Genomic DNA, 11105 nt, shown 5'->3' with positions numbered 1-11105 from the left:
ACTGAGTAAAACTTATTTCCATCCCTGTTATTTAATAACTGGAGGTCTGGGCTTATAATTTTCCCACAGGAAATTATAAAAACCCACTAAGAACCTTGGAGTGAAGTATGAAAGTAGAAGGTACTTTGAGATGAGGCTGTTGTTTATGTTGCAGCATGAGGCCTGCAATCACGGGCATGTGAAGGTGGTGGAGCTGCTGCTGCAGCAGGGGGCTCTGTTGAACACCACCGGCTACCAGAACGAGTCCCCTCTGCACGACGCTGTGAAGAACGGACACGCTGGCATCGTGGAGCTCCTAGTGTGCTATGGAGCCTCCCAAGAAGTGCTGTGAGTCTATAGCCACATAACAAAATTTTGCTTCACTCTGTAGAATTATCTAATTTTGCTTCATAAAGTCGAAGGGAACTGCTAAATCAGGTTATGTTAGCATATTGAGTTACATACTGCTTTGTAGTTTTTCCATATACTGACAAACGTTAAATATGACATTTTGAAATCTAACATGAAATACTGTACAACTATTTTTGCTTCCGGTAGACTTTTGTGATATAATTTTGTAATTTCTTTGATAACATGATGCTAAATAAAATATCACAAATATATATATATATATACTTTTGTCCAGAGCTGTAGAATGGTACCCCTTATTTGAGTGCCGTTCTGTTCACTTTGTTTTGGGGGTCCATATGGGATTTTGACCAAAGTGAATTGATCTAACTGGACACGGCAACATTCTCATAGGTTATCATACCAAGTGTGGCTGTGTCATCCTGTTATTCCTAATCCCTTCACAAAGGGACAGTCATGTCTAACTCGGCTACCAGGAGGGAACGGATCAGTGGGCTACCAGAGTCCGTTCTATAATGGCAATAACAGGTACCTGCTTTTTTAGTCACAACAACACCACAAATACAGATCTTGCAATTGAATTACAGATTCTTTATTTCCCAAAACTGAGAACAGGTCACGAAATACTGAACGTCAAGACGATATACCAGTGAGACAGCAGGGTTTCACAGGCTGGTCAAGACTGGTACCCCCATGAATGAGCACACTCTCCCTGAGGTCCCAGGAAGAGTGGCAGCATGTTATATAAATAAACAAGCAGGCACGCCTTGCACAGTGCTCCCAATGGTAACTTAAGTCCTCAGCTCCGTAAAACATTCCCCTTTCCCATTGAAAGGTGGAGCAGTAGATTGATGCATAGACACATTGAGTGGATGGATGGTTGAATAGCTAGCTGGAAGGATAGGTAATGGATGCTGGGTGGTATATAGATGGATGGATGGGTATTGCTTTGAGTAGATGGATTATATGGATAGGGTAGATAGAGATGTGGATGGATTCCTCTTTATATACTTTGATTTAATTGGACTTGTTGAACTGGTCGGGCCTGCTGTCTTCTAGTTTATAGCTTTCTTTTGGGAACCAGACATCCTGAATTTCTCCCTTCCTGCCCTGGGTGGGGTATTAAAACAGTAGCCTGCAGGCCATAATTCCACGAAGCTGGAGGATAGTGTGAAGTATAATAAGAGTCTTGGGAATGTAGTTTAGTTACCCTTGGTCTGGGCTGGGACAGTGGGGTTGTACTGCACATTTTGAATTGACTTTTGATCGAAAATGCGCAAACCCAATTATGATGTTTGGCCACACTGAAGTGCTGTCATTCTAGCTTCCCCCATTAAGCACCACAAACATTTCTTTGAAAAATTTTGAACACAAGTTGTATTTATGTCATTTGATACATTGCATTTAGACTTCACTTTTGCGGTTTAACAAAATGAGAGTAAGTAACCATAGTGATACAGTTGGAGACAATTCAAATAACAGACAGATGGCAGTTAAAAATGTTCCAAAAAATGACAAAGTAGCCTGTCCTCAAATGAACACCGGCTGCCAGCCAAAATGCATCATGGAAGCTCTGTTAACACAATTCATTTTATGTATTTACCTGTTTTATTTTGCATTTATCCATTTCTAAGAACAACCTCCAGGGGAGGGGGGAAAAACGGATTAGAATTCTCAAATAGCTTTTTCTGAAAAATCCCAATTAAATATTTTATGGACCAGTGGACCTATTAATTGTCCCCTCGGATTTATCTGCGAAGCAGACATTTCATCTGCGGAACCAAACCTTTCTTTTATTTGTTTGTGTGTGCCTCTTTTAATTAATCGCCACCCTCCATTTCACTTGGAGCCAATCCCAAGCGCACTCTCCCTGCAAGTGTTTCCAATTCATATTAAACTTCACCGCCCTCTCTCTCGAGTGCCGCTTAGACTCCACAGGATGCTAATGAGAAGGGAGGCAGTGTTTTAGGATTCGACAGCTGGTTAGAAATGAGGATTTTTTACTTTGTGCTTTCTGAAGTGAAATTTATACAGAGAAAGCCGATTGTATAAAAAAAAAACAGGTTTTTACACAATTTTATAAGCCTGTGGTGGTGTACAGTGGATCTTCACAATCGTGTGATAACCATGCAGTACCAGCAAGGTTAAAAATCCTGCTGGTTTATTGTGACCTGCCCAGCACATCATTCCAACCCCTACCCAAATCAAATAAACAACCTGTACAGGCAGATCCAGTGCAGTCTGGAAATAGAAAATCTGTTTATTTTCAAACCAGAAACCTGCTACACTTCTGACTGTACCTGCCTGAGCTTGAGTTCATCAGTACTGGGATCTCTGCTTTGAATTTGCTGGCCAGACTATTTTTTCTTGTGGGATTATGTATTTTAGTATTACTAATTAATGAAGGGGTGATTAGGTATAGATTATGTCTGAAGCCGTATGCTGTGTATGTCTTTCTTTTTTAAATGTGTGTAATAGTGTTAACCTTGACTAACTGTTCATGTTTTTACCTGCCTACCTTGCTTTAGGAAATAAAAATAAATGGAAATGGCCTAGAGGGGATGGAACAAACTATTCGTAAAAATAAGCATCTGTTTAACTAGAAATCCATTTTCACATGCACCAGTGCCCTGCGTATTGATCATCCACTTTCCCCAGTGGGAGGTGCAGTTGACTGCAGCCTTGTGTTTTACCCCATCATGCATTCCTCAGGGTATTGGTCAGAAACTAAATACTATAAAGCAGCTGTGCAGCTGGATTACTTGCAAGACATTCTGTATCCTTCTGAAATATTTTAACATGTAGGTGGCAAATCGCTGTGTATTGAGACATTCAGATTGCATGTAATTTGTAGTTTGGTGTTCAGAAGATGCAGTGCTGTAAGATGTGAATATGTCTTATATCTTTTATACATTCATTGTCCTTTTTAATTGCAGTATATGTTGTCTTCATGCTGTTGCATCTCCTGCATTGAAGTTCCACAAGTTGCAGTGTCTGTATCGATTTGCAACCGAATGCGAGATGATTTTTAAAGACAGCGGTCCCCAGTGTATGGTATAGATTGAATGAGTGTAATTACTCGAGTGGTTTTCATGAAGACAGACAGCTTGGGGAAAATCCTTTTGTGTTCTTCTAGATTTGAACCAGTTTAACAAGGAGGTTCATTAAGGAGATGAGCACAGTGCATGAGGACTGGGGGTCAAGAGTGGGGGGTGCTTATTGAGGAGTGAATTGTGCTGAATCTGATCTCATTACTGCAGTATTTCTGAACATTGGACAGGTACCTAAAACCAGCTTTGTCTTGTGGTACTTGCTATTTCCACTTGCACCGCCTGCTGACTCATGCAGCATATCTGTATGGACTGGACTGCGTGGTGATTATTCCTTTGTGTTCCCGTTTCACAGTAACATCTTCAGACTGCGGCCCATTGACCATGCAGAGACAGACGAGATGAGGGCTCTCCTACTGGCTGCATACAGGGTTCCCGCCCCCATCTCTGCCCCACACCCCCCTTGCCAGAGTCTCAGCAAGGTGCCAGGGAACTTTTTTAATTTTGCAGCAACAGAACCCCAAACCACTCTGAATGATCGCAAACACTATCAAATATCAATGGCACTATATAATAAAACAGTTGAAATTGCATTCCAAGCTAATGACTCCTTAAATAAACAGCAGGGTCCTGATATGCACAGCAAAGAAATGTCTACTTAAAACACCTTAAATACATTGTAGACTAATGCAGTAGTATAGTACAATATTTGTTTTTAGGGGGTGGGTCTACTTTTAACGTTTTTACGTATAAGTTTAAAAAAAAAGAAACGCATTCAATAACTCGGGTATGTTACACAACAGGCTTCTTTTTTGTTTTGTGGTTGGTAAAATTGTGTAGCAAATGCTATTGAGCATGAGAATCTGCGGATATAAAGATGCAGGTGTCTCAGTCTGTATTTATGTTACAGTTGCATAACCGCTTCTCCAATTATGCTTGATACTTGGTTAGGGCATTCCTTACTGAAAGTCTGTACTCTGGAGTCAGAGCGAGGAGCTCGTCTGGTCCTGTGTCCCGTTGGATTGTTTTGTGTTTTTTTTTTTTTTTTTTTTTTCTTCCAGAACTTTAAATCTGTGTTCGGCTTGTATATATTTTTTTTTATTGAATTTGGGTTTTAGTGCCTGAGTTTACGTGCCATTTATACTTTCTTTAGTTGTAGCAGCACTGCAGCTTAAACAAAATTCAGAACCTTTTCTTTCCTCCTTTTTCAGTGACCCATATTATCATCTCGGGTGACCATATGCCATGTAGTATGAAGTGCCTTCTGGGGGTCTTGACAGGCTGCTGGATATTGAAGTTTCAGTGTAAGTATAAACAAAGGAGCGGAAGAGAGCCATCAAACGTACTGTGGTAAATCACAAGTGTTGAGAGCCGCTGAGACAGAGAAGCAGAAACGAAAATGTGCAGTAGACATGGGTTATGAACATGAGTGACTTAACGTAAAATGTCTATATGAAAAGTGGTCTATGGCAAGGATAAGGCCAGTGGATAAAACATGGCATCATTAGGTCAGAAGTCAATGCATCTATATCACCAAGGCATCTACATACAGGATTTAAGAACCCCCCCCATAGGAGTTTCCATAGCATTGAAAATGGTTTGACATGCTAGCTGCTGAGCTTTTGATGACAGTAGGAATGACAGTAGGAATGACAGTAACATTGAAGCTGTCATTATAAAGCACAGATTGGGGTTTGGAGAATTTCATGAATACAAGGCAACAATACAAACAAAAGCAGAAAAGCCACATTGAGATTGAACTTCAAGGAATCAGCAGCTTTTTAGGTTACAAAGCAGTACATTTGTTAACCTGGACAGAGGTGTGGAGGGCAAGTCTTCTGGAGCTCTCTCTGTTGTCTCGATGTTGCTGCTCTCTCTGTGCTGCTCTCTTGGTGCTGCTGCTCTCTGCTCTCTCCGTGCTGCTGCTCTCTGCTGTCTCGGTGCTGCTCTCTCTCTGCTGTATCGCTTCTGCTCTCTTGTTGCTCTTTCGATGCTGCTGCTCTCGCTGCTGCTCTCTCAATGCTGCTGCTCTCTGCTGCTGCTCTCTTTCTGCTCTCTTGATGCTGTGCTCTCTTTGTTCTCTCAGTGTTGCTGCTCAGTCAGTGCTGCTGCTTTCTCTCTGCTCTCTCGATGCTGCTGCTTTTTCTCTGCTCTCTCTGTGCTGCTGCTCTCTGCTGTCTTGGTGCTGCTCTCTCTCTCTGCTGTCTCTGTGCTGCTGCTATCTCTGCTCTCTCGTTGCTGCTGCTCTCTCTTTGCTCTCTCAGTGCTGCTGCTCTCTGCTGTATCGCTGCTGCTTTCTGCTCTCTCGATGTTGTGCTCTCTTTGTTCTCTCTGTGTTGCTGCTCAGTCGATGCTGCTTCTCTGTCTCTGCTCTCTCGATGTTGCTGCTCTCTCTCTCTGCTCTCCCAGTAGCAGGGTTCAGCTCCGCTCTCTCTCTCTGCTGCTGCCCTGTCTCTGCTCTCTTGGTGCTGCTGCTCTCTCTGCTCTCTCTAAATGTTTATAATTAACAACAACCTTCCATCTGTCTGAGTCACAGGTTTCCAATTAAAAGACTATTGCAACAAATCCTGTGATTGGGCCCCCTGTTGAGGAAACATTTGTCTGAGAGGCAGGCTGTTATTCTAGAAAGTCAGTGTTGCTGTGGGTCTGCTTCTTTTAGGCTGTTAAGAGCATCTATTTGTGTCCCTGGCAGATACCCAGCCGTTAACCCACCAGAAGAAAGCTAAAGCTTGGAGTTTTATTTCTTTCAAACAGTTCCAGTTATAGACGATGGGATTTAGCGTGGCTGCTCCTTTCACCTAAATCCTCCTATTGCAGCTTGAACCATTTCAGGCTCTGCTAAGATTTCAAAAGGCATTTGCGTGTCAGATGCCAACGTGCCTCCTCTATCGGAGCTAAGGCTACGATGTCTTAATTACCCCATGCAAATGAGGGTACTTGGCAGAGGCTGTTTAAGTGAATTACAGTCACTGAGATGAAACTGTTCCAGACACTTGCTGCTGGTGTGCTTGACAGCTGCCACGCTCTGTGTGATCCAGGATACACACGTTGGGCCTGCAGTCCTGTCACATTGTATTTTGGTCTTGTCAGACCTGGGAAGCTGCTGTATGCATGCCACTATAATCAGTCCATCAGGTGCTGTATGAAGGGCTTTTATGTATTTTGTTTCCAGAAGTGCATGCTGCTGTTATTGATTAATAGAGCTGCTTAGCTCAAAATACACCTTTGGCAGGTTAACAGATAAATCCTCCTATTGCAGCTTGAACCATTTCAGGCCCTGCCATGAGATTATCTTACATAGCCTAATTTAACAAAATAAATATATATAATTTTTTTTTTTTTTTTTTTTTTTAACAAATCACACATAACTTAATGTTAGTGCACATAACGCATGAAAACAATTGTATTTATGCCTACTTAGCAGAAATTAAATAAGTCTAAATTGAATTAAAAAAAAAACTGTGCGTATGCTTTTTTTTAATTAGCTATAACACTAAATACATTTTCCTTTTTGCTTGCATGCATACATAACTTAAATGTGTAAATATGATAAAATATTATAACATTCAATTTTGACAAATAGTGTGTGTTTTCTCTGACAATTTAAACAAAATATCGCTGTTTTATGATAATTTAAAAGCTAAAAGGGTGTAGATCTTGTTCCTCTGAGGTGTTGCTGTGTCTAGGGGTGTGGATCTTGTTCCTCTGAGGTGTTGCTTTGTCTGGGGGTGTGGATCTCGTTCCTCTGAGGTGTTGCTGTGTCTGGGGGTGTGGATCTCGTTCCTCTGAGGTGTTGCTGTGTCTGGGGGTGTGGATCTCGTTCCTCTGAGGTGTTGCTGCGTCTGGGGGTGTGGATCTCGTTCCTCCGAGCTGTTGCTGCGTCTGGGGGTGTGGATCTCGTTCCTCCGAGCTGTTGCTGCGTCTGGGGGTGTGGATCTCGTTCCTCAGAGCTGTTGCTGCGTCTGGGGGTGTGGATCTCGTTCCTCCGAGGTGTTGCTGCGTCTGGGGGTGTGGATCTCGTTCCTCAGAGCTGTTGCTGTGTCTGGGGGTGTGGATCTCGTTCCTCAGAGCTGTTGCTATGTCTGGGGGTGTGGATCTCGTTCCTCAGAGGTGTTGCTGTGTCTGGGGGTGTGGATCTCGTTCCTCTGAGGTGTTGCTGTGTCTGGGGGTGTTGATCTCGTTCCTCTGAGGTGTTGCTGCGTCTGGGGGTGTGGATCTCGTTCCTCCGAGCTGTTGCTGCGTCTGGGGGTGTGGATCTCGTTCCTCAGAGCTGTTGCTGCGTCTGGGGGTGTGGATCTCGTTCCTCAGAGCTGTTGCTGCGTCTGGGGGTGTGGATCTCGTTCCTCCGAGGTGTTGCTGCGTCTGGGGGTGTGGATCTCGTTCCTCAGAGCTGTTGCTGTGTCTGGGGGTGTGGATCTCGTTCCTCAGAGCTGTTGCTGCGTCTGGGGGTGTGGATCTCGTTCCTCAGAGCTGTTGCTATGTCTGGGGGTGTGGATCTCGTTCCTCAGAGCTGTTGCTGCGTCTGGGGGTGTGGATCTCGTTCCTCAGAGGTGTTGCTGCGTCTGGGGGTGTGGATCTCGTTCCTCCGAGGTGTTGCTGCGTCTGGGGGTGTGGATCTCGTTCCTCCGAGGTGTTGCTGCGTCTGGGGGTGTGGATCTCGTTCCTCTGAGGTGTTGCTGCGTCTGGGGGTGTGGATCTCGTTCCTCCGAGGTGTTGCTGCGTCTGGGGGTGTGGATCTCGTTCCTCCGAGGTGTTGCTGTGTCTGGGGGTGTGGATCTCGTTCCTCCGAGGTGTTGCTGTGTCTGGGGGTGTGGATCTCGTTCCTCTGAGGTGTTGCTGTGTCTGGGGGTGTGGATCTCGTTCCTCTGAGGTGTTGCTGTGTCTGGGGGTGTGGATCTCGTTCCTCTGAGGTGTTGCTGTGTCTGGGGGTGTGGATCTCGTTCCTCTGAGGTGTTGCTGTGTCTGGGGGTGTGGATCTCGTTCCTCAGAGCTGTTGCTGTGTCTGGGGGTGTGGATCTCGTTCCTCAGAGCTGTTGCTATGTCTGGGGGTGTGGATCTCGTTCCTCAGAGCTGTTGCTATGTCTGGGGGTGTGGATCTCGTTCCTCTGAGGTGTTGCTGTGTCTGGGGGTGTGGATCTCGTTCCTCTGAGGTGTTGCTGCGTCTGGGGGTGTGGATCTCGTTCCTCCGAGCTGTTGCTATGTCTGGGGGTGTGGATCTCGTTCCTCAGAGCTGTTGCTATGTCTGGGGGTGTGGATCTCGTTCCTCAGAGCTGTTGCTATGTCTGGGGGTGTGGATCTCGTTCCTCAGAGGTGTTGCTATGTCTGGGGGTGTGGATCTCGTTCCTCAGAGGTGTTGCTGTGTCTGGGGGTGTGGATCTCGTTCCTCAGAGCTGTTGCTGCGTCTGGGGGTGTGGATCTCGTTCCTCAGAGCTGTTGCTGCGTCTGGGGGTGTGGATCTCGTTCCTCCGAGGTGTTGCTGCGTCTGGGGGTGTGGATCTCGTTCCTCCGAGGTGTTGCTGCGTCTGGGGGTGTGGATCTCGTTCCTCCGAGGTGTTGCTGTGTCTGGGGGTGTGGATCTCGTTCCTCCGAGGTGTTGCTGCGTCTGGGGGTGTGGATCTCGTTCCTCTGAGGTGTTGCTGCGTCTGGGGGTGTGGATCTCGTTCCTCCGAGGTGTTGCTGTGTCTGGGGGTGTGGATCTCGTTCCTCTGAGGTGTTGCTGTGTCTGGGGGTGTGGATCTCGTTCCTCCGAGGTGTTGCTGTGTCTGGGGGTGTGGATCTCGTTCCTCCGAGGTGTTGCTGTGTCTGGGGGTGTGGATCTCGTTCCTCCGAGGTGTTGCTGTGTCTGGGGGTGTGGATCTCGTTCCTCCGAGGTGTTGCTGTGTCTGGGGGTGTGGATCTCGTTCCTCCGAGGTGTTGCTGTGTCTGGGGGTGTGGATCTCGTTCCTCCGAGGTGTTGCTGTGTCTGGGGGTGTGGATCTCGTTCCTCTGAGGTGTTGCTGTGTCTGGGGGTGTGGATCTCGTTCCCCAGGACACAAAGAGAGCCTTTCTTTAGCATTAGCTAGGATGCTCCTAATTACTATTGATTGCAGCTTTCTGCTTTAAATTAATTGGAGCTCAGAAAGGATGGAGGGGATGGCGCAGTGTTATCAGACCTCTTCACTTCCTGTGTGAAAAGGGAAAGCACTTTGCTTTATTTCCATTCTGTACTGAGACTTCAATGTTACCGTAACCCTCTTGCAGGTTGGACTACAAAATGAATCCCGCAGTATGGATTCATCTCACACAATTCTAGTTCAAAGGAAAAGGGATGTTTTTATGCTATTATCAAATAATTTCAGATTCGCTTCTGAGTTCTGATGGTCTTATTGGTGATTTTTAAAAGAACTTGTAAGGCCAATAAACAGACTTCTACACGTCAAATACCAGCAGTGAGGACGGAGTCCCTCCCCAGTGTGAAGTTTTCTTGTCCGTTGATCCTGATCAATGATTAAGAAAATAACACTGATTTGGAAATAGCTACTCAACATGTATGAAGGGCCCCATGCTGGTCGGCCATCCTTGCTCATGTCAATAAATACGGCACTAAGCTTTGTGGTTTATCCTGTATTTAGATGTATTGTGTTCATCTGTCCATATCCATTCCATTATTGTATAGACATCTATAACTGTATTAATGATAGCAGTAATAAAACATAGCGATATCCCTGTCATTAAATACACAGACAAATCAGAAGAAAAACACAACGCTGTTTGCTGAATAACACATGTTCTTATATTTAACAAAATAGTCTTTTTATATATAATAATACACAATCTGCTTTTCTTTTACCAGTTTTTGTATCTCGTATTTTCTTCAGTACACATTGCAAAATTTGTATTTGAATTCGTTAGAATGTTTTTTTTTTTTTTATTACAGCAGAATAAATGATTAATCAAGTTGTATTTTTTTCTTTTTCAAGCACACTCATTTTGAAACACAGAAAAATAACTTGCAATCGTTTTCCACTGCCAGCTACAGTAAGTCAGTGTAGATTTCAGCAGCACACATCAGTAGGGTCACCAGTTAAGGAAATAAGGGGTAAATCCAAATCAGCCAACAGAAAATAGCATGATACCATTGTGAAACTTTTGAGGATCACCGCACCAACTGGAATAAAGGTTAATGGTAATTATCATATAATTGTATTTATTGATTTTATATACAAAAGATAATTATGCAGCCAGTATTTACTGTTCAATACTTTGCTTGGTTTCACTATGGCATTCTAGCAGCTACAGTCTGCAGTATAAAATATTCTGCTGTTGCTAGCCGTTCAAGCCACTGGGTAGAATTGGCTAGGAGGAAGGGGTGTGTTATTTATTGTTGCTATATGTAAAATTATATTAAAAACAAAACAAAAAAATACTGCACTTTTAGCTGGTGAATTTTAAAGTGAAAAACATGTCATGAATGGTGCAGTGTCCAAGTAACTGCAACATGCCAAATTACAATTAACTTAAAATATCTTATTGTAGAATAAATGACTGCTTGTGAAGATTAACAAGCGCTGTTTAGCAACAAAAAAAAACCAATAAAGAAATCTTTATTATACTGCTTGAGGGTAATTCCTGCTGAAACCCAATGTTCTTGTGCTCAAAAGAAAACATGTTCACACACACAGTACAGTGGCATTTACAAATCCTATCTGTAATAGCACAGCCATCGGG

This window comes from Polyodon spathula, chromosome 10, assembly GCF_017654505.1.
Source record: "Polyodon spathula isolate WHYD16114869_AA chromosome 10, ASM1765450v1, whole genome shotgun sequence".
In the NCBI taxonomy this organism is placed as follows: domain Eukaryota; kingdom Metazoa; phylum Chordata; class Actinopteri; order Acipenseriformes; family Polyodontidae; genus Polyodon; species Polyodon spathula.
Note: the sequence above shows the minus strand (reverse complement) of the source record.